Source organism: Cyprinus carpio, chromosome A5, assembly GCF_018340385.1.
Source record: "Cyprinus carpio isolate SPL01 chromosome A5, ASM1834038v1, whole genome shotgun sequence".
NCBI lineage: Eukaryota > Metazoa > Chordata > Actinopteri > Cypriniformes > Cyprinidae > Cyprinus > Cyprinus carpio.
In genome coordinates this window covers 39,447,506-39,469,326 of record NC_056576.1, presented here as the reverse complement: position 1 = coordinate 39,469,326, position 21,821 = coordinate 39,447,506, and the positions used below count along the sequence as shown (strand labels likewise).

At 36.6% G+C, this 21,821-nt stretch overlaps 1 long non-coding RNA gene across 1 annotated transcript in view; it reads right to left on the bottom strand.

The window, feature by feature from the left end:
- Window positions 1-4,722: 4,722 nt before the first annotated feature.
- Window positions 4,723-21,821, bottom strand: part of LOC122145109 — a 30,010-nt gene continuing 12,911 nt past the window's right edge. Inside the window, exons 3-4 of the long non-coding RNA XR_006160141.1 lie at window positions 19,194-19,341; window positions 4,723-4,749 (exon numbers count right to left, since the gene is read on the bottom strand). This is a non-coding gene — a long non-coding RNA (uncharacterized LOC122145109). The remainder of the gene's footprint in view (window positions 4,750-19,193; window positions 19,342-21,821) is intronic.

Sequence of the window (21,821 nt, the reverse complement as noted above, 5' to 3'; positions counted from 1 at the left end):
AGCAGAGACATCCTTTCAAAAACATTAACAACTCTTTAAATTCTTCTAAACTGTTATGCTGTGTGTGGTGTGTGTGTGTGTGTTGTAGTGTGTGTGTGTGGTGTGGTTGTGGGTGGGTGTGTGTGTGTGTGTGTGTGTGTGTGTGTAGCATAAGCACAGCATAATAAGATGCAAACAGTACAAGCAAAACAATGGGAATAAGAATAGCTGATATGGAAATCAGAATACTAAACAAACACATATATATGATGCAAAGGCAACAACATTGCTATATTTTATGAAGCATGTGATTATAGGCCATGCGCTCTATATTATACAGACACAAATTCTTAGGACAGTTGTTCCTTTACCATTGCTCACAGCCTTTCAAATCGTCACTTAATTATGTATGATGAACCTTCAAGTGCAAAGAAAAAAGGTCACCTTCAAAGTGTGGCAGAAAGGCTGGAGCATTGATCAAAAATATTATACCTGGCACTAATGAGTGATTTTATATCATAAGTTATTTTATATGGAAATTTCAAGCTTTATATAGCAAAAAAAAAATGTGGCAATGGGTCCCCCTTTTTTGAATTACAAGTCTGGCATTCAGTGCAACCAGTGCCGCCTCAGTACAAACCTGCAGTTGGTTGCATCTTTTTTGGACTGATTATTGTAGACAGGAAAGAAATATACAAGCTACCTGGTCGGTTTATGTCAGGAAATGAAAGTTCTCAATATAGCATCATGTTTAGAGTCATGCTGCTGGTCTGAATATCATTTGGACTATGTGCAGCCCGAATCAGAACAAAGTTACTGCAAGTGGTGAAATCCACTCAGTTATAAAATTCTAAATTCTGATTGGATGAGCAGCAACCCATGCAAGCCATTGTGAAATAGACCAATATACACAAACGATCGTAGTTCAAGTCAGGGGGGGGAAAAATACAGAGACAGGAAGGCATGTAGGACACGGAGTACATCTGAAAGCACAATAAGGGTATGTAGATTTATGGTCATTGTCTTGGATTAGATGGAGTGATGTGAGGCATCAAAACCTCAGGAAGCAGCTTGACGTGAGCAACCAAAATCAAGAGGAGACTCAGAAACATGAAACAAACAAGAAACGTGTGATATGATTGAGGGATCTCCAGAATAGGACCATGATGTCCACACTTCAACAATGTTCTGCATTATTTGCCACCCTAAGCAAACTTTTCAGTAACATGACATTAATGGAGGAAATGGAGAAACAATAACATGCAATGGCTGTCTCCATCAAAAAGAGCCTTCTCTCACGCTGGCAGATGTGTATGACACAGTGATATGATAGACATCAGAATACGGCCACCTGCATTATAGACTGGGAAGAAGAGAGAATTAATATTTAATTCGGCACTGCTTTTTGGATGTAATATTTGAAACTTGATGCCAAGGTCCAAAATTAACATTCATTAAGTGAGCAAAAAATCAAGTAAAAACACTAATAGTCAAAACTGTATCACTTCAGCATAATATATGGGGAAAAAAAAAAAGTAACAAACTACTGTTGGACCCTCACAGTTTTCTGATTTTTTTTTTAGATAGGTAACTCATTTAAGTTAAATTTATATATATTTTATTATTATTTAAAAAAAAATCAATACCTCTTTATTTATCAAGTGAAATAGTTAAAATTGATCAAAAGTGACAGTAAAGACACATTTAATAAACGTTACAAAAGATTTATATTTCAAATAAATTGCTGTTCTTTTGAACTTTCTATTTACTCTGTGAATCCTGAAAAAATATAATGGTATCACGGTTGTCCACAAAAAAATATCGGGTACACCAAACTGTTTTAAACATTCATAACCAGGGAAATGTTTCTTGAGCAGCAAAGTTAGCAGATATTCAGAATGATTTCTGAAGGATCATGTGACCACTGGAAGACTGGAGCTAATGATGCTGTTTTTTTTTTTTACTGAAATTTCAGCTTTTCTGTTCACAGTAATAAATTTACATTTTAACAGATATTCCATGTAGGCAAACATCTATTATTAAATTGTAATAATATATCACAATTTGTACTGTATTTTTGAGACAAAATAAAAATGCAGGCTTTGTGAGTAGACGACAAGACAAAAAAATACAACTTTTGAACAAGTGATGTAAGACAATGCAAAAATAGCTCTAATTCCAATATCATGAGCAAATAAGTTATATTTTAAAGTAATTCCACTTTTTGGGCACAAGGCACAATCTGGTCAAGGAAATTTTGGCTTGGTTGTCAACCTGTTTACAAGAAAATACAGTGGTACATGAATGTGATACTGCATTCTACCTGGAAAGGGATTTGTGATTTAAGGAATAGGCTTTTTTTTTTTTTTTTTTTTAAACTCTTTGTTTTGAACGACATGAGCAGGGCCTAAAGCTAACTTTTTTTTTGCTAGTCTCAGCCTCAGACATCTACGCCCACGGACCCGTTGGCTAAACGTCTGGATGCATATGGGACACGAAAGTGGAAAACACTTCAGGAGTGTTGAGTCGTCATCGGATTGATTGAATTATACAGGATTCTGGGAGATGCGTGTGTCACGTTCTTTAACATTCCACCTGGAAAACAAAGATACCCCCCCCCACGGACGTGGTGCCAAAACCCCCTCACGAAAAGAAGAAAGCCACCGTTGTCACATTTCACTGCTTGTGATATATGCTCTATATAATTCTGTATGTGACGAATAAAACTTTACAAATGTGATGCACGAAGCGCTTATCAGGATCAGTTAAAATGTCTGGATTTTTAAAAGTATGTGAAATATTTAAAGTTCTTATGTGAAAATCTTTAAATATGTCAGAGAGTTTTACACATCGGCCTGGTTATTGTGGCGACATTTCCACACCTCGAAACGTGACGATGAACGAAATGAAACTGTGATTGGTTGTTTGGAACATGTCGGTCAAATGGCCTCATGGGCGGGCCTTGGCCAATGAAAGCTACCATGAATTCCAGGACCTTAAGTTCATGTTCAGTTCAATGTTCATTAAGAAAACAAATTGTTGAGATTCTTGTCCTTGCATGTTTTCGCCAAATAGAGAAGGCCACCGTGTTAGTCGCAGTATCAAAACACAAAGCCAGTCTCTCTTGTGAAACACCATATCTCTCACTAAAACACAGAGAACCGTCATGACGTTCTGATGTTTGCTCATCATGTTTCCGTTCCAGTGTAACCTTAGGTATGTGTCGCTACATTCTTATAACGAATGCGACAAAGATACCATTAAAAATCATTTGAACTTTGTGTCAGTAAGTCATAAATATAACACGGCAGCAGTGTACATGTCAAGGATTTGTCATGTTGTGTCGCGCAGTGCCGCATCCAGTGTAGACAGAATCACTGATTGTAGTGGGTTCTATTATTTTGTCGCATCGCAGCACATCACTGTGCCAGGTTATGAAGAATAAAAATGGAAATTTAATCTTCCGAAATAAAGCAGCACTATCTTCTAAGGTAAAGGTTATTAGAACCATCACACTGCTTCTGACCTTATCAGCCCATTTGTATGCTATTATTTCATTCAGTCTAGTCGAACAGCTAACCCAGTCATGATGATCTCGTCTTCGGAAAAGATTATTTTATTCGCTTACGTCAGAAACACAGCAAATCCTCTTAAAACTGGCCGTTGTTCTCAATCCATTGCATGTTATATTTCGTAAAAGTTTTACCTGCCAACTGGCGAATGACACTTTTACATATACTCGCCAATGCCGATTTTTACTCACATTTGGCGCTTGCCCGAGTTTTAATTTTAGGCCCGTGGACATGAGGGTGAGTAATTAATGACAGAATTTTTGGGTGAACAACTATCCCCGAGTTAATTAAACATTGAAAAAGCAGTGTGATATTCTATGTATGTAAATAGTATAATCTACTCCGAAAGGCAGACTTTTGTTCTCTGCCTGTCGAATTGTTTTAGATGCTGAGTGAACAGTTTGTGATGGATTCATTCTGGTGTTGGAAACGATCGGGAGTGTTTTTTTGCCTGGCCTGACCACATCTATTGATAAGAATAAGAACAACACGTGCTGTTCCTCCAGACTCAAGACATCGCATGTCTCCTCCAGGCCATCCGATTCTCCCATCATAACACACTGCATTTTTAATATATCTCATGGTCTGGATTGGGGGCGGAGCTGAATTTCCTCTCCTTGCTGCAATTCCAATGCGCATTGTTCCACAGCAATCTAATAAAGGTTAACAAGGTTCAGCAGTGGAAAAAAAAACAAATTGAAGTGAAAAAAAATTGTATGCTTGTGTCATACTGGGCTGTTTTGTTTCGAGAGCTCTGGCACATCCATATTTGACACTAGTTTAAGTCTGTTTGCAAATACTCATGGGGTCATGGGCTAAACAACACAAAGTTATTGGCCTCTCAAAACAGAGCTGAAAGTGTGCAGCTGTAGCTGCTTTTATTGTCAGACACCTGCCAACGGCTCCCATGTGACACACCATTTGTTCCACTGTTAAATATAAAGATGTGGATGCAAGAGGCTTTTTTGCTGGCAGCTCGTCAACAAATGTAGGTCTGGATGAATCCTTTGCATGTGCAACATGTGTTATTTTTAGCAAACTCTGGTGGGAATTACAAATGAAAACACTGAATGCATTGGTACTTACATAGATGTTCACTGCGGGATTGTCATAAACCAGGATGTTTAGTGCACTGCTGGAGGTGATGATCAACACCGATGGGTTTGCCGCAAGGTAATAAGAGTGTTAATATGTTTTCCTGTGAAAAATACAAGAACGGAAATTTTTTTTCATTTAATGTTTGAGCCTATTTGCTAAAAAAAAAAAAAAAATCTTTCTGACAAAATTTTTATTACCAATTGCAAATAGTCTTTCTGTTGTAAACAGCACAGTATATCTTCACATATAAATGAAAAATATCATTATGTTTATAGTTTTAAAATATATAATAAAATAAATGTATGTCAGTGGAAAAAAGAAAAATGACTAGTTTTTTCATTAAACTCTAAATGACGCAGGACTGATAGGCTCTTAACATAACTGATGATATTCACAGCGTTAAGCGACTTGGCACAATCTGATTGGTTCATGTTGCAGATGCAGCCAATGAGCTTGCTGCTTTACATTTAAATGGCTGGTTAGCATCCACTTAAGCATTTTGCACTTTCAGAGTTCCTCTGACACCCGCCACCTTCCCCAGCTCCACCTGTATAGATCTGCTATGGGTTATTTTATATGCTATTTGTGCAGCAGCAGTATGTCTTAAATACTCAAAGCACTGTATCAGCATATGTATTGGCAGTAACAAGTTCCTGTACTTGCAGCAGCAGTGCAGCAGATCTATTCCGCCATACATTAACATTGTCATATCCATTACCATGCTAAAATCTTCTAAGAGTTGTCATGATACAACTATTTTTTGTTCTTGCTGAAATGTAGGGAGTGTTTATGTAGTGTGTGTGTGTGTGTGTGTGTGTGTGTGTGTGTGTGTGTATTCTGAATTTTTTTGAATTTTTGAATTTATTAAAACTACATTTACATAAAATATAGTGTACATACTATCAACAATACATTTATACATGATATCAATTTTCATACACATTAGCAACCCACTAGCAATGCCCTAGCAACCACTCACAACACCATAGCACTGTGAGGATGACTTCTGCATGGACAAACAACACACTTCAGATAATGCTAGTATACTACACTAATCTTGAGTGAACTGGGTGATTGTGTGAATCGGAAAGAGCATCACTCAAACTACAGCCACAGAGAAAAAAGCACAATTCAGCAATTCAGTTCCAGTGATCCACAGCACTGCACATTTCACAAGTTTTTTATCCGGTTCAGTTCATGTAGCTCTTTATAAACAAGCTGATGATCAGGATCAGGTGTGTAGCAACCCGTTAAATAAAGAAGATATAGAGAATTCGCAGAGCGATGGGTTTGAGATCTGCTGGAGTACAGCAGCATATAGCTGGAGTAAATGAGACACAATCTGATCCAGGAGGCAGAAATTCCCACAGGCACTTTTCCTGTGATTAGGAAGCACAGAAATCATGCACCCTAAACATTTGTGCTGGTCTGGCAGTGCCGCTGTTGTTTTGCAGACATACAGACGCGCTGGAGTGTGATGTGGAAGTCCAGCTGCTGGTCCTGCCTGCGTTTTACCTCATGCTTTCTGCTTTACTGCGTTAACACAGTTTACAACTCAACTAAAGTTGTGCACAAATCACACACATCCCTAATCCTACCCAGTGCCTAAACTTAACAACTATCACACTAATAAGAAGCAAATTAGGAGTTTATTGAGGCAAAAGTTGTAGTTAATGGTTTGTTAATGGTGAGAATTGCACCTTAAAATAAAGTGTGACAGTAAAGCTGCAAGTTTAGATTCACATTAAGACTTAGACCCGTCAATTTTAACCCTAGCTTCTGTATCATATTTGACAAATGGATTTCTAAAGCCTGCAAATGATCAAAACTTTTCTGTCACACATTAGCATTAGAAGAAGCATTAGAATTTAATCTTATTTTTGTTCATATAAATATCAGCATTTGCAGCAAACTACATATTTCTGCTTAGTTTGAGTATATGAATAAAAAAAAAAATTAAGCTGGGTTTTTTTTTGTTTTTTTTATTATCATTATGCTGTGCACAAAAAAAAAAAATAACAGGTTTTTTCAATGTTTTTTAAATGTTATTATTCATTATGCTGTGCAAAAACAGTGTTCATCTCATCAAAGCACAAAAAATGTTGAAAAAGTTCAATAGAAAGCTTTGAGATGACAATCAACTGATGATAATAATGCACACTACTGACAAAAAACATGACAAAAAAATATACTGCATGGTATTAATGACGAATAAACATTGTTTCTAGAAGAAGAAAAATGCAGCGAGACTTTCTTTGTATGTTGGACACGTTTGAATTAATATATGCATATATATTTCCAAAATGCTGTCACAATTACGTGTTTTTATTATTTTGTACCCTGTAGCTGGTGCGTCATTCAGGACTGGATTGAGAATACTTTTTAAATTGGCTAACAGGATGGAAAATTTCAATAATAATTAGAATTGAATTAATTAGAATTAAAATCTAATGACATGGAACACATAACAGATGCAATGTACTTTTAATCAATATTATTTCATGTATTTCAGTGTCATGGCAATTTTCCATTTCAATGAAGGTATGAGACAAAAATATTTAAAAAAAAAAAATGTGCTAACCCTCAGGTCATCCAAGATGTAGATGAGTTTGTTTCTTCATCAGATTTGGAGAAATGTGGTTATTGTGACGTTTTTATCAGCTGTTTGGACTCTCATTCTGACGACACCCATTCACTGCAAAGGGTCCACTGGCGAGCAAATGATAGAATGCTACATTTCTCCAAATCTGATGAAGAAACAAACTAATCTACATCTTGGATGGTCCGAGGGTGAGGACATGTTCAGCACATTTTCATTTGTGGGTGAAATATTCCTTTAATGCATGTACACGCTACATATACATGCCATCCAGTAAGAATTACAGCAAACCATTTGATCACTCAGATCATATTAATGCATCCTCAAAACAATATATTTTGAATTGTGCAACACTCAGATGGTGAAATATGTGTCCCGGGATTTTCAGAGCAACTACTACTGTGTGAATCTAGAGAAAGAGCTTCCATCTGGAGTAAATCAGAGGGACGAGCCAAACCCAGACAAGCTCGTACTGGGAGCAAATCCACTCGTAATCTCACACAACGTCAACATTCCCACCTGTATCCTTCCCTCATCACTAGACCAGAGCAGAGCTGGATCAATGTCTGAGTAAATGAGAACTACTAACTGCTCCCTGGAGAAGCCAAGTTCATCTAAAACGTCAAAGTTAAAACAAGCCAGACATTTCCTAAAATTCATTTACAAAGAAGAACAGCAACGCTCGTAATGACCTTGTTGCTTTGGACCACCTTCTTTACCATCATTAGTAGATTAGCATCAACATGTGTTCAGAGAACATGCAATAATAAACACCATCTGTGCATTACACCAAGAAGCTTTTCAAATATAAGGGAAACTGTCCAAGTCTTCCTCCAAATGCAGAGTTTGAGAAATACTGTGAATATGCCCAGAACTGCTCCAAAACTAAGAGCAACTGAGAGTCCTCACCATGAAACCTACGGCAGTGTTAAAGATCTCCAGTCTCCTGACAGAGATGGAGAAAACTGTGTATGAAACATCAATAATACACGCTTCATAAATCTGACCTGTTTGAAAGGGCAACACAAGAAAAGCCTCTGTTGGGGAGAAAAACACTGCAGCTGAATCAGACATAAAAATAAGTATACTTTAGTATACTTTTTAAAAGAGTGCTTAACACAGACTTCATACATTTTTAAGAATATTTTTAAGTGCAAACTGAATGCAATACTTTTGGGACACTTAATTGCATGTTAATTGCAATTAAATTAAAGTGAGTTATACTATATTTTGTGTCCTTGATACAGAATTGTACATTTAAGTACTGAGTAATATTAATTAACTACATGTACTTACTATATGGTTAGGGTTAGGATTACGGTTACTGTAGGTTAGGGTACTTGCATGTAATTATGCATCATTTATTGTTATTATAATAAAAAAAACACATAAAACGTGTAACAAGGATACCTTAAAATAAAGTGTTACCTGAAAGTTTATAATAGTTTTAATTTGTATTAAATGCAACTAGTGGAATTTTGGAATAATTTGTTTGGCCCACTTAAGTAAATACATCTATGCATTAAAGTGTGCTGATGAATTACCGACAAGCATTTATGATAAACTACTTTAATGTAATTTCTACAGAAACCTGTATATGATGTATTGCATTATTTAAATATATTTGGAATAAGACATTGGTAATGATGAATTTGCAATTTAGTACAAATAAAATACATTAATTTTAATATTGAGTAACACATTTAATTAAAATAATAATCAAATACTTTACATGTGCTTTAGTATGTTAGTCAACACCTCAAAATAAGTGTACTTAAAGTACATTTTAATTCATTATGTTTAAGTAATCTTTTGAGTAAAACTTTTATTTTGATAGTATCACAGTGCACTTTTTTAAATGTGTACTTAAGTCTCTCTTTAGTTGCCTTTTATTTCAGTACTTGAATATTACATAAAAGTACAATTTTAAAATATATTTTTTCAAGTACACTACAAGTGCACACTGATTACAATTAAGTGCACTTAGTTTTCACAAGGGAAAAGCTGAAAAGTAGAAAAAAATATGCCCAGAACTTCAGCTCCAGTCAAAAAGATCCACAGTACGAGACCTACAGTCCTCGTTACAGAGATTGAGAAACTTTGTGAGGCATCAGCAGCACACACACACACACACACACACTTCATAAATCTGACACATATTTCAACTGGAGTTTCCCAACAGCAAGCTGGACACAGTGACCACATGAGACCCAATAGAAGAGGATTGATGAGATCCACACTGAACACCAAGTTGAACATGTCATGTGTGGTGCAAACCGAACACCCTGAGTGCTGAGGACCATCCTTACAGTGGAGCATGATGGAAGAGTCAAGCTCTGGAGATTCAAGAGCACAGGAATAGATAGGCTAATTACAGCTAAACCCTGTGGCGAAATGTGATGCAATGCACAAAATCACTTCCAACAGCCCACTGACCTGAGACACACAGCAGAGGAGAAGGGTTGACAAAAATGACCTGCAGTCAAACCTAGGCTGCGTCAGAACAGCATACGAATTATACTGACATTTTTACACAGAAATGCATTAACAATGCCAAAGAACCTGCTTATTTGTGAGATGATAACTGGACGTCACTGTTTGAATAAAACGATGCAACATAATAAGGTTATGTTACACTGAAGCAACATACTACCATTGAAAGGTATGTTTGCATGCAGTAAGCAGTATGCTAGTATTTCATTCAGAACACAAACAGAGACCACAATCAATGAACAACCTGGATATTGATTTGAAAATGACTGTTCAATGGTCCACATACAATTTAATGGTGCATGGGCAATTATTACACCATTGTTAGTATGGCAATTCTTTTTTATTTCCTTACGTTAAATGTCTGGATGTTTTATATGTATTTGTCAAGAATATAATGGGTTGAATGAATGCATTAATGCGGTGTCTGAATGCTATTTATATGTATTAAATATAAAGTAATGCAATCCAAATGCATTAAAATATGCATTAAAAATACTAAATTTATTGAGCGAATCAAATGTTTGGAAAATGCATTTCTTCCTATTTGGTAAAAAAAAATAAAAAATATTTCTCTGAGAGAACGGAATTTTTTTCTGACAGAACGTAATTGTTGCAAGAGAATGCAGCTGTTTTGCAAAAAAAAAAGAGAGAATGTATATGTTTTGTGAGCGAAAGCAATACTTATGCAAGAAAAAGCAAATGTTTTGTGAATAAACGCAATAGTTTTGCAAAAAAATACAAAAGTTTTGCTAGAAATTTTAACACTTCTATGAGAGAACGCTTAGTGGAATGCTATAATATTTGCTAGTGAATGAAAAAAACAACTTATAAATTGTCCTCCCATCTAGTTTTTTCCCCCATCACAAGGTATCTTTTAGGAGCTCTTTAGTATCTCAAGTAAAAATAGAGACCAACAAAACTAAGCATAAAAGAAAAAGAAGTGTATGTTCCTGTGACATGTGCAATTGCTGATAGGAGGCTTATGCTGGATTCTATTGATCTTCTAATACTTCAGAGAGACCCCACCTGTTTCAAAGCATAATTAAGACAGATGTGCAGTTAAAAGTCAAGCTTTTAGATCATAATATGTTGACCCTCCTGTCATCTGGACTTTCAGCATCTCAGTGCTCTGCTTGAAGCAGCCAGCAGGAGCGAAGCACAGACACACATTGTTTCTTCATGGCTTTTATTCAATCGATCAGTCGCCCGGTGTGCCACATTTGCCTGCAGGGTTTCCACAAGGATTTCCCCCTGCTGGTCTCAGAGGTTCAGAAAGAGCTCTGCACCACACCGTCCCACCGCTGGGCTAATCAAGGCTCTCGGCAGTCAGTCCAGTGGTGTTTTATGTTCTACACACACTCTCCACTGTGCTCGACTCGACACACGCTGTCAAATACAGTGGCCACCGTTAGGGAGGCAACAGCAGGTGGGTAATAAAGGACAAACTCTGCGTGTGTGTGTGTGTGTGTGTGTGTGTGTGTGTGTGTGTGTGTGTGTGTGTGTGTGTGTGTGTGTGTGTGTGTGTGTGTTTGTGTGTGTGTGTGTGTGTGTGTGTGTGTGTGTGTGTGTGTGTGTGTGTGTGTGTGTGTGTGTGTGTGTGTGTGTGTGTGTGTGTGTGTGTGTGTGAAATGCCATGCTGGTACCAAACTGATATAAGAGATGTATGTGTAATATATATGTCAGTGTTGGGGGTAGTAGTGCAAGTTACATAATGAGATAACTTTTCCAAGTAACTACTAAAGTAAATTTACAACAAAATATCTGAGTTGCTTTTTCAAATAAGTAATGCTAGTTACTTTTTTCACATTTATTGCACATGTAAGCTTATTAATTTCACTTTTGGTGTGAAAGGGCCTTATCAGTTGCAAAAAATACAACCGGTGGGGTTTTTGTTATTAAATTTTAAAAAATAAATAAATAAATAAATACATACATAAGCAAACCCAGTGCAGACGACAAAAAGTAAAGCAAAAATAACAATGGATTACTTTCTGTAAAAAGTAACTAAGTAATGCAATTAGTTACTTTTTATGCAAAATCACAATATTTTAATGCATTACTTTTAGAAGTAATTGTTAATGGTTATTTTCTGTCTGTGGTCTCTTATGTTGTGTTTACTTTGGTTTCCATGTTTTCTTCCTGGGGCCTGTTTCATAAAACAAGTTTACCATAAAAGCCATGTTTATTTCAGTTAGTCTGACTTATTGTCAGTTGATTTGGTTCAAAATAAGTCAGACTAACTGAAATAAGCCTGACTTATTTGGTGAACATGTTTTATGAAACAGGTCCCTCTTGTTTAGTTCATGTTCTCCTTATTCACATAGCTAGATTGTGTATGGTTGCCCATTGGTTTATTGATTAATTTCACCTGTGTCTTGTTTGGCTCCTCATCAAGACCTCAGTTTGGTTCTTCACTTTGTCCAGTATTGTCTTTGCATGTGTGAAGATTTTACATAGTGCTGGGCGGTAAAACAGATTACCGAATACCGGTGTTTATTTTTGTTATGATATAATTTTTTAAAATACCGCAATACTGGTGTATTTAATTTAATTAAATGTAATTTAATTTCAACTCAGAACGTGACACTTTTTAATAGTGGTCTCTTTTTACTGTTGCACTTTGGTGAGGACACCGCTGTCTGTGCGTTCCAAACGGGAAATATTGATGGACTCCAACTGATGGACTCTTCGGGTTCCCATGATCCTTTGCACAGATTCTTTACATGATGAAGGCGCCTCCGTGTGGGCACATGATGATGACGCAAAAGGGCACTTCAAGAAACAGTTGTTTGGTCCCCTACACCCTTCAACCCTTCGAAGCTCTCACTCCGGAGGGTAAACCCTTTGAAGGGATTAGGGCATAGGGATGAGCCCTTCTGAATGGAACGCAGGGTGTATGTGTTACTATGCATGAAAGTTCCAAAACTGAAGCTGTACACAGAAGAACTTATGCACAAAATCCACATTGACCACCACAAATATCCACCACCCCCTGCCATCAGCTCCCGGGTCTCACACACACGAGCAAGACTTTAGCACTATATTTAGCAACTTTAGCAACTGCTTTTTTTTTTCATAAAATATACATACTGACAATGGCGACTTTTTTGGATAAACCTTAGCCATCATTCAGTTGTAAGATGTTGCCAGTATTGCCCCGTGAGCACGAGGTCTGACTCTCCCAGCATAGTATCACCTCTCTCGGCGTCTGTTCTGTGCAGTTAGCGGCAGAGAAACAGCGCATTCAGGTGGCAGTACTGCAGCCGACTCGTCAGTAAATGAGTACAAAAGACCGCCCAGCACTAATTTTACAGTAAAATACTGTACTGGATTTTTGGAAGTAAAAAAGGCAAGAAGTCATCTTCTGAAAGAAAAATGTAAACTGACATTCCCAGAATTCTGTGTGACACTTTACATTTAAAGGTTTTTTCCTTTTTTTCATTGTTATCAGTTATTTTAACCATTTAACCTTTTTTAACCAGAATTATACAGTGTATTAAAACAAAAACTAAACAAATTCTTTGAGAATTGACACTTTTGTGAAATGTGTTAAACATTATAAATGTGTATAATGCTTTAAAGTCTCTTCAGAATAAAGCAAGCAGTGATCGCTTTAGTCTAACACAAGATTTCTGTTCAGATGCTCCCAGAAGATCCCGGTTTTTCCTAGCCAGGTTTTATCTACTGTATGTGGAGTGTGTCTGCGAAAAATCATCAGTGAGTGTGAGATTGACAAACATTAATTAGTCTCACTGGAGGCGAGTTGTCAGACATCCATGAGCACAAAGAAGCAAATACAAAAGAATGGCTGTAAGAGGCATCTTTCATTTCCTCTGCTGATCAGAGACCAGTGTGTGTGAGCATCTGAAGGCTTTCAGAAGAGGAGTGAGAATCACACTTTGTTTGGGTAAATGCCCGTATGATTACCAATTACGATCTCCATCACTCTTAATAGCTCAACTGCATCTCCTAGACAGGTGTCGCTAGATGATGCTAGGTGGTCTGTGAAAAAGTTCATTTTAAAAAAAGTTTCAATTTACTGGATTTACAAACACAAAAAAGTTATATAATAATTAATAATAATAACAACAATAGATTGATTATGTTATTCTATTGACTGCTGTACCTTTGTTTCTTTAGGTTTTAAACATCTAAAAGTACTCTGGTGTAAATACAGTAAATGCAGTGTCAACTTGATAAAAACAGATACTTGTTTGCATATATTTATTGTTAGTTTTCTCAGTATTAATGTATATTAAATACAAATGCATAAACAAGTCTCTTCTCTCACCAAGGCTGCATTTGCGTGCTCAAAAATACAGTAAAAATTGTGAAATATTATCACAATTTAAAATAACTGTTAATATATCTTAAACTGCCGTGATCAAAGCTGAATTTTCAGCATCATTACTCCAGTCTTCGGTGTCACAGGATCCTTCAGAAATCATTTTAATAAGCTGATTTGCTGCTAAAGAAACATTTCTCATTTTTATCAGTGTTGAAAACATCTGTGCTGCCATGGAAATGTACACATTTTATTTTTAGAATGTTCAAAGAACAGCATTTATTTGAAATATAAATCTTTTGTAACATGATTAATGTCTTTATTGTCACTGTCAAAAACAAAATTTTGTTCCTGTACAGTGTTCATGATTCACTAAGAAAGAGACTGGGCAAAAACGGCATCCATGGGAGAGTTCCAAGGCAAAAGGCATTGCTGACCAAAAAGAACACAAAGACTCGTCTCACATTTGCCAAAAAATATCTTGATTATCCCCAAGCCTTTTGGGCAAATATTCTGTGGACTAATGCGACAAAAGTTAAACTTTTTGGAAGGTGTGTCCCATTACATCTGGCATAAAAGCAACACGGCATTTCATAAAAAGAACATCATACCAACAGTCAAACATGGTGGTGGTAGTGTGATTGTCTGGGGCTGATTTGCAGCTTCAGGACCTGGACGACTTGCCATAATTGATGGAACCATGAATTCTGCACTCTTATCAGAAAATCTTGAAGGAGAATGTCCAGCCAACCGTTTGTGGCCTCAAGCTCAAGCGCACTTGGGTTATGCAACAAGACAATGATCCCAAACACACCAGCAACCCCACCTCCAAATGGCTCAAGAAAAACAAAATTAAGGTTCTGGAGAGGCCAAGTCAAAGTCCGGACTTAAATCTGATTGAGATGCTGTGGCATGACCTTAAACAGTCCATTCATGCTCCAATGTGGCTGAATTAAAACAATTCTGCAAAGAAGAGTGGGCCAAAATTCCTCCACAGCGATATGAAAGACTCATTGCCAGTTATTGCAAACGCTTGATTGCAGTTGTTGCTGCCAAGGGTGGCACAACCAGTTATAAGAATTAGGGGGCAATTACTTTTTCATGTAGTGGCAGGCAGGTTTGAACAGCTTTTTTCTCTTAATAAATTAAAAAATTATTATAAAAATCTTTTTGTATTTACTCAGGTTATCGTGTAATATTAAAATTTGTTTGATGATCTAAATCATTCAAGTGTGACAAATATGAAAAAAAAAACACTTTTTCACACCACTGTATATTTCTAATAATAGTTAATTGGTGCGCTGTGTGACTCACATATAAATCATGATTGTGAATCTGTGTTGTGAGGTGCATTTTCACTGCAAACAGCTTTATTTTGATTTCCGTGTCTCGTGTTGGCATCTGCTGACGCATTTTCTATATTTAATATGGAAACTGCGTGCTTAAGGAAACAATCCAGTCATGTTAATAATTTGCAGCAATCCTCAATGGTGTTTACAGAAACGGAGACCTCCCATAATCCATCGCTGTCCCCCTCACTCCGTTTGGGTCAAACAATGTCCACCGCGGTGCCTGATCACTCGCCCCTGCTATTTTTGTTCCTGTACTTTCAAGATACAATTGTTTTCCTTTTGCACATTTTTTTTCTCAAGAGCACTTTTTTCAGGGCTTTGCTGATGCATAACAGCTTCCCGTTATTCTTCGGCTCTGCTCTCGACCCGGGTCGGCTCCAGGATCCCAGACTCGGCTCTCCGCCAGCGTGAGTGGAGCGCTGCCAGACAGTGACATCAATGAAGCCTGAAGCTCCACCCACTGCAGCTCAACCCGCTTCACTCCGCCCCCTGTTTCTGTGTGTGTGTGTGTGTGTGTGTGTGTGTGTTTCTGTGCATGATTATAAGAAAATAATTGAGTATTTGTGCTTTAAAGGGTTAGTAGTTAATGGGATACAAAAATGACAATTCTGTCACACTTTACTAAGAAACTCATATGGGTTTAAAGGAACATTAGGGAGAGTAAATGATTGTTGGCCTATAAACTGAAGACGATGATGTCAGTAGTGACACATTTTGGACATTAAACTGTGTTTATTTTGATGAAACGCATCTGCCTGTAAAAAGAGGACCAGAGAGGAAAAGTGCGGAAAGAGAAGCTGATATGTGTTTGTGAAAAAGATGTACACTTTAGCATGGTTTTAAAAAGAGTTCTTGTAATGGAAATAATAAACTTTAAAAGAATATACTTTATAAGTGTGAACTGAATCTTTAATTGCAATTATATAAAAATGTATTATAGTTTACTTACAAAATGAAATTAGCTGAACCAAACAGGACTTAAGTACATCTTTATATGTAATTTCATAAATACTTCTATTGTCTTGAAATATGGTTATTCCATATTACACTTAAAGTAAATATATTTTAAATGTACTAAATTGCAATTTCATTATTACAAAGAAGTAACTGCAAATATATTTAAATACATTACATACAAGTTTCAATAGAAATGAATTTAAAGTATATTTTAGTTAATCATAAATGCTTGTCAGTACTGTATAATCAAGTACTTTACATGTGCTTCAGTATGCTAGTCAACACATCAAAATAAGCATACTTCTTTGAAGCAGGACAAAATATTAATAAAACAATTATTTAAAATGTACTTTAAAACTTAAATTGATAAAATTACAAATTGCACTTTTTAAAGGAAGGAATTTGTTTGTTTATTTATTTATTTATTTAAAGTTGTACATAAAACCAAGAATATTGGAGTGTTTTACAAAAAAAAAAAATTATTTTACGTTATGATTTTTACATTTTTCTGAAAGAAGTCTCTTCTGTTCACCAAGGTTGCATTTTTACTCATAAATACAGTAAAAAAAAAAATATATATATTGAAAGTGAAATATTATTACAACTTAAAATAGCTGTTCTCTATGTGACTACATGTTAAAATGTAATTTATTATTTATTTTTGGATCATTACTTCAGTCTTCAGTGTCACATGATCCTTTAGAAATCCAAACATTTGACAAGTACTGTATGAGCACAGTTTTAATATATGAATATAAGCATACTTCTTTTTCACAAGGTTTGGCCTACTTTATATCATAAACCTGTTTCAGTCAGTTTTATCGTTTGCTGGTTTGCAGATTCATTATCAGCTGGTCTGTAATGCAGCATGTTTGAACCAAGCATTTTCTATCATAAAACGGCCTGCTTTCATCAATGAAAACACAAAAGCGGCAGACACTCTTCTCCTGCGCTCTGAACCGTCTTTCTGCGAAATTCCTCTAGAGGAAAACGAATGGACCCAAATGAGTCTTTAGATGGCTTCTCGAATCAGCACTACAGAACAGAAGAGATGTTTGTCTTTCTCCTGCAAACCATGTAAAAACACAACATGTTGAATTCAATGCTGAAGTGAAAGGACGGGACATTCCACAGCTCTCACGGCCTGTGATTCATTCACTCATCCAGCACAGATGAAGAAACATCCACATCTCCAGTGTAATCATCCTAAAATCACTCTCAGCATCCTCACGCTGTGAAGCATTTATTCTCAAGCTGCCAGATGCTGATAATTAATCATCTAATCGACATGAGTGCCTTTAAAGAGTAAATAAGCACAAAAAACCTGACGCTGATGCACAAACCCACTCTGCTTTGGCTGGGATGGGTGAGTGTTGCATCATCACTAACAGTCTGTGTAGGTCTTTCGCAACCACATGTGGAGAAACCAAACGGACCTCCAGCCAACTGACGCATTTCTGCTTAAATCAGTTGGATCGACTGTAACATGGGAAAATCCTGAAGTGAAAGTCATCTGGTACTCATTGTGCTGGTAGACTTACGCAAGCTATGATTAAATGATGACTTTACAGTCTATTGGTGTTTCAACAAAGCTTCTCGATCACCAACAAGACTATCTTGGTAAGCCAACAACACTAGAAACTCAAAGATCTTCACCCAATTTTTTTTTTTTTAATGTGGTTTAACATGAAAAAATAAATTGTGACAGAAATATATTATTATTGTACAGAAGCATTGTTATTATTGTATTATTATTATACTTCTAAAAATAATTGGGGAGTCGTGGCCTAATGGTTAGAGAGTCGGACTCCCAATCGAAGGGTTGTGAGTTCGAGTCCCGGGCCGGCAGGAATTGTGGGTGGGGGGAGTGCATGTACAGTTCTCTCTCCACCTTCAATACCACGACTTAGGTGCCCTGAGCAAGGCATCGAACCCCCAACTGCGCCCCGGGCGCCGCAGCATAAAAAGGGCTGCCCACTGCTCCGGGTGTGTGTTCACAGTGTGTGTGTGTGTTCACTGCTCTGTGTGTGTGCACTTCGGATGGGTTAAATGCAGAGCACTAATTCTGAGTATGGGTCACCATACTTGGCTGAATGTCACGTCACTTTCGTCACTTTCACTTTCACTTTAATTATAAATATATAAATAATTTGAAAAAAAAAGTCCCAATTTGAATTTTATTTTTAAAAGTTACCTTTTGTTGTGCAGCACTTTGTTTACCAAAAAATAAAAGGAATTGATTAATTTTCTTTATTACATTTTAAAAGTTCAATTGAATAGCTTATGTTTTATGCGTTCATTTAATCATAATTTGTATTAAATCATAAATCCAGAAAAATTAAATCAGACAACTTTTTTTTTAATAAAACCTTTCATAAGGTCCTATTAAAGTTTAAATAATTCAAATTTAATTAAACCATTAAAATAGAATAAAAAAAGTTATTACTGAAAACAAAATGTGGAAAATTCTTAAGGCCTTTGAAAAATGTATTCTTGTTAAACTATTACTAAATTGCTGTTAAATTGTAAAACCATTATTATTTCAATTATTAGACATGCTTTTTGATTGCTACAATTTAAATTAACCTTTGAAGTAGAATCCACACTATTAAGCAATCCAGAAAAATCTAAACGGGAAAAAAACTATTTGATTTTTGTTGTTGTTTGGGTTTTTTTTTTTTTCTTTTTTTTTTTTTTAACAAATTAAATGGTTTTCATATGGAGATCCTAAAATGTAATTAAAATGTAGTTAAACATTTAATATATTCTTATACAATATATATACACACAAGAAAAAATATTCATAGAACCAAAGCACAAATTGATGAAGCTGCACAATACTGCTCAAGCTGACTTACAGGGGATGACAGCAGCTTGAGGATGTGGACTTCTTTCCCGTCCTGGCTGGTTAAAGTTCGACCAGCATCCCAGAGACATTTCCTGCAGGACGATCCAATCATTGCGGCTTTCGGGAACCATCCTTCGGCTCACAGATCGCACTGGAATCTAGAGAATAAAGAATAAAGCCAGTTTGCTATTGAAATCATTTATGTTCTTCATCTGCAGCCCTAGAGAATAATAATATCCTGCCAGCAGCTCATAAATCATGTCCAGAATAAAGCACGTACTTCCTCTGGAAGACACAGGTCAGGTATCACTTCTTGAGCAGCAGAACTGAATCAGGCCCAATCGGGCTCATGCTAGCAGCAGACAGTTCTGAAGCATCAGAGCCATCTCCTGATCTCAGATCAGCATTAATATCATGGGCTGTAAACCAGACACACAGTACATGGCTATCGTCTTGCTCTACTGCAGTCATGGCTCTCACCATTTGATAGAAGGATGACAAATGAGGTAAATCTGATGATTTTGACTCCAGTAAATGACTCCATTACATGATTCCTGTTGTACTCTGATGCTTAAAATATTGAGATAAAAGTTTACGTGGATTTATAGTAATAATCATAAATGCTTGTTCAGCAGCAAATCAGAATGATTTCTGAAGGACCATGTGACACTGGAGTGATGATGCTGAAAATGCAGCTTTGATCACATCAATAAATTACATTTTAAAATATATCCACATTGGAAACAGCTATTTTGAATTATAATAATATTTCACAATTTTTACTGTATTTTTGGTCAAATAAGAGCAGAAGAGACTTCTTTCAAAAACGTTAAAAAAATCAAACCAATCCCAAACATTTGAACAGTAGTGTATATCTGTATCTAGTGCTCCAGGTAAACAAAACACTGCAGACACTTTCAGCTCGTTCACAAAGGACAGACAGAGTGGAAGGAAATACAGAAAGCTACAACAACTGTAAGGACAACAGGAAATGCTATGTTTAGACGTCAAGCTGATGGTGATGGCAGTCCAGGCTTTGTCTTAGCAAGTCGAGGCTTATCAAAGAATGGAGAAACGCTGTAAATACACTGCATATTCTTAATGAGCATCTTTGTCTTGATTTCCAGTAAAAATATCTAAACATACTCAAAACAAACACATGAACCTGCTTACTGCCCTCACGACTGATTTGACATAGAATGTATTTTGTATATATGTGTATTTGGTGCCACTGCTGCTTGTTTTATGACTTATCGTCTTATTACCATAATTCTGTTTGCATATTCTTAGAAAGACACCCATCATGTACTCACCCTCATGTAGTTACAAACCTGTATGAGTTTCTTTCTTCTGTCGAACACAAAAGAAGATATTCTAAAGAATATTGGTAACTAAAAAGCAGACGATAACCATTGACTCCCATAGTACTTTTATCCCACACTGTGGAAGTCAATGGCTGCCGTCAACTGATTGCTCATCATTCTTCATCAAAATATCTTCTTTTGTGCCCAACACAAGAAAAAAACTCATACAAGTTTGGAACACATGAGGGTGAGTAAATGATGACAGAACTACATTTTTTGGGTGAACTATCCCTTTAATTTATGCCATATAAAATCACATGCTTATCAAAGAATACTAGCTTTTAGCAGAAAAAATCTGCTAACGAAACACAGACCACAACATTTTCTCTTCATACATCTTCATTATATTGTTCTGATGGGATGTCAGAGAGACTGCCAGCGCTGTCGTTCATAATGATGAGCAGCAGATGAATTATTTCTCCCGGCAGCCTTACATACATCAGTCAGACTCATGGGACGTAAATGCTGACCCGCAGAGATGACCCGGAAATGCCAAAGCTTTCACTAAGCGCTTCTGTGTTAAATGAGCTATAAGCCGCAGCTTTATCTCATTTCATCTATGGCTCTTTCCCATGCAACCGAATGTTTAAGTCTGCGGACATCCAATCGGGGGCCAATTACTCTGAGCCAAGACACAAATAATGCCCTGCCATCCATCACAGCGCTTTCACGGCAGCTCGTTTGTTATTTTCCCCCCCCTGCCCCGTATGTGCAAGAGAGAGAGGCTTCATTTTACATTTTGACCCTCAGGCTTTCATCTGAAGCAACAAACACAAGCGTGTGTCTCAGCCGAACTGGGCGAATATCAGAGCGGCTTGCAGAGGAATCACTTCAGACTGAAAAACACGCGCAGCAAGGCACCAACAGATGAGTTTCATTTCCAGAATTATAAGCGGTGAGAAGGTCACGCGGCGTTCAAACACACTCATTAGTTTCCAATGAATGCTTCACGTTTTAAATTTTTGGGAAAAGCTTCAAATCAATCAAAGCATCTGTCAGGATGCTTGTCCAGACATCAGTGAAGAGCACCATCATACTGAGAACCCACAATCATTTATTTCCTCAAGTCAGGTGAAGATGGGAAATTGCTGGCCACAGGATACAATGCCGGTACTGGGCCATATGGACAAAAATAACAGCACAGTATGTTTTCTGTATCATAAAATATCATTATTTATCACAGTATTCATTTCTTACTGTTTCTTAATGTTTGTTAGATCTTGAGAATTAATGTAAACAGAACTAGAATAATCTCCACAGAATAAGCTGTGCCA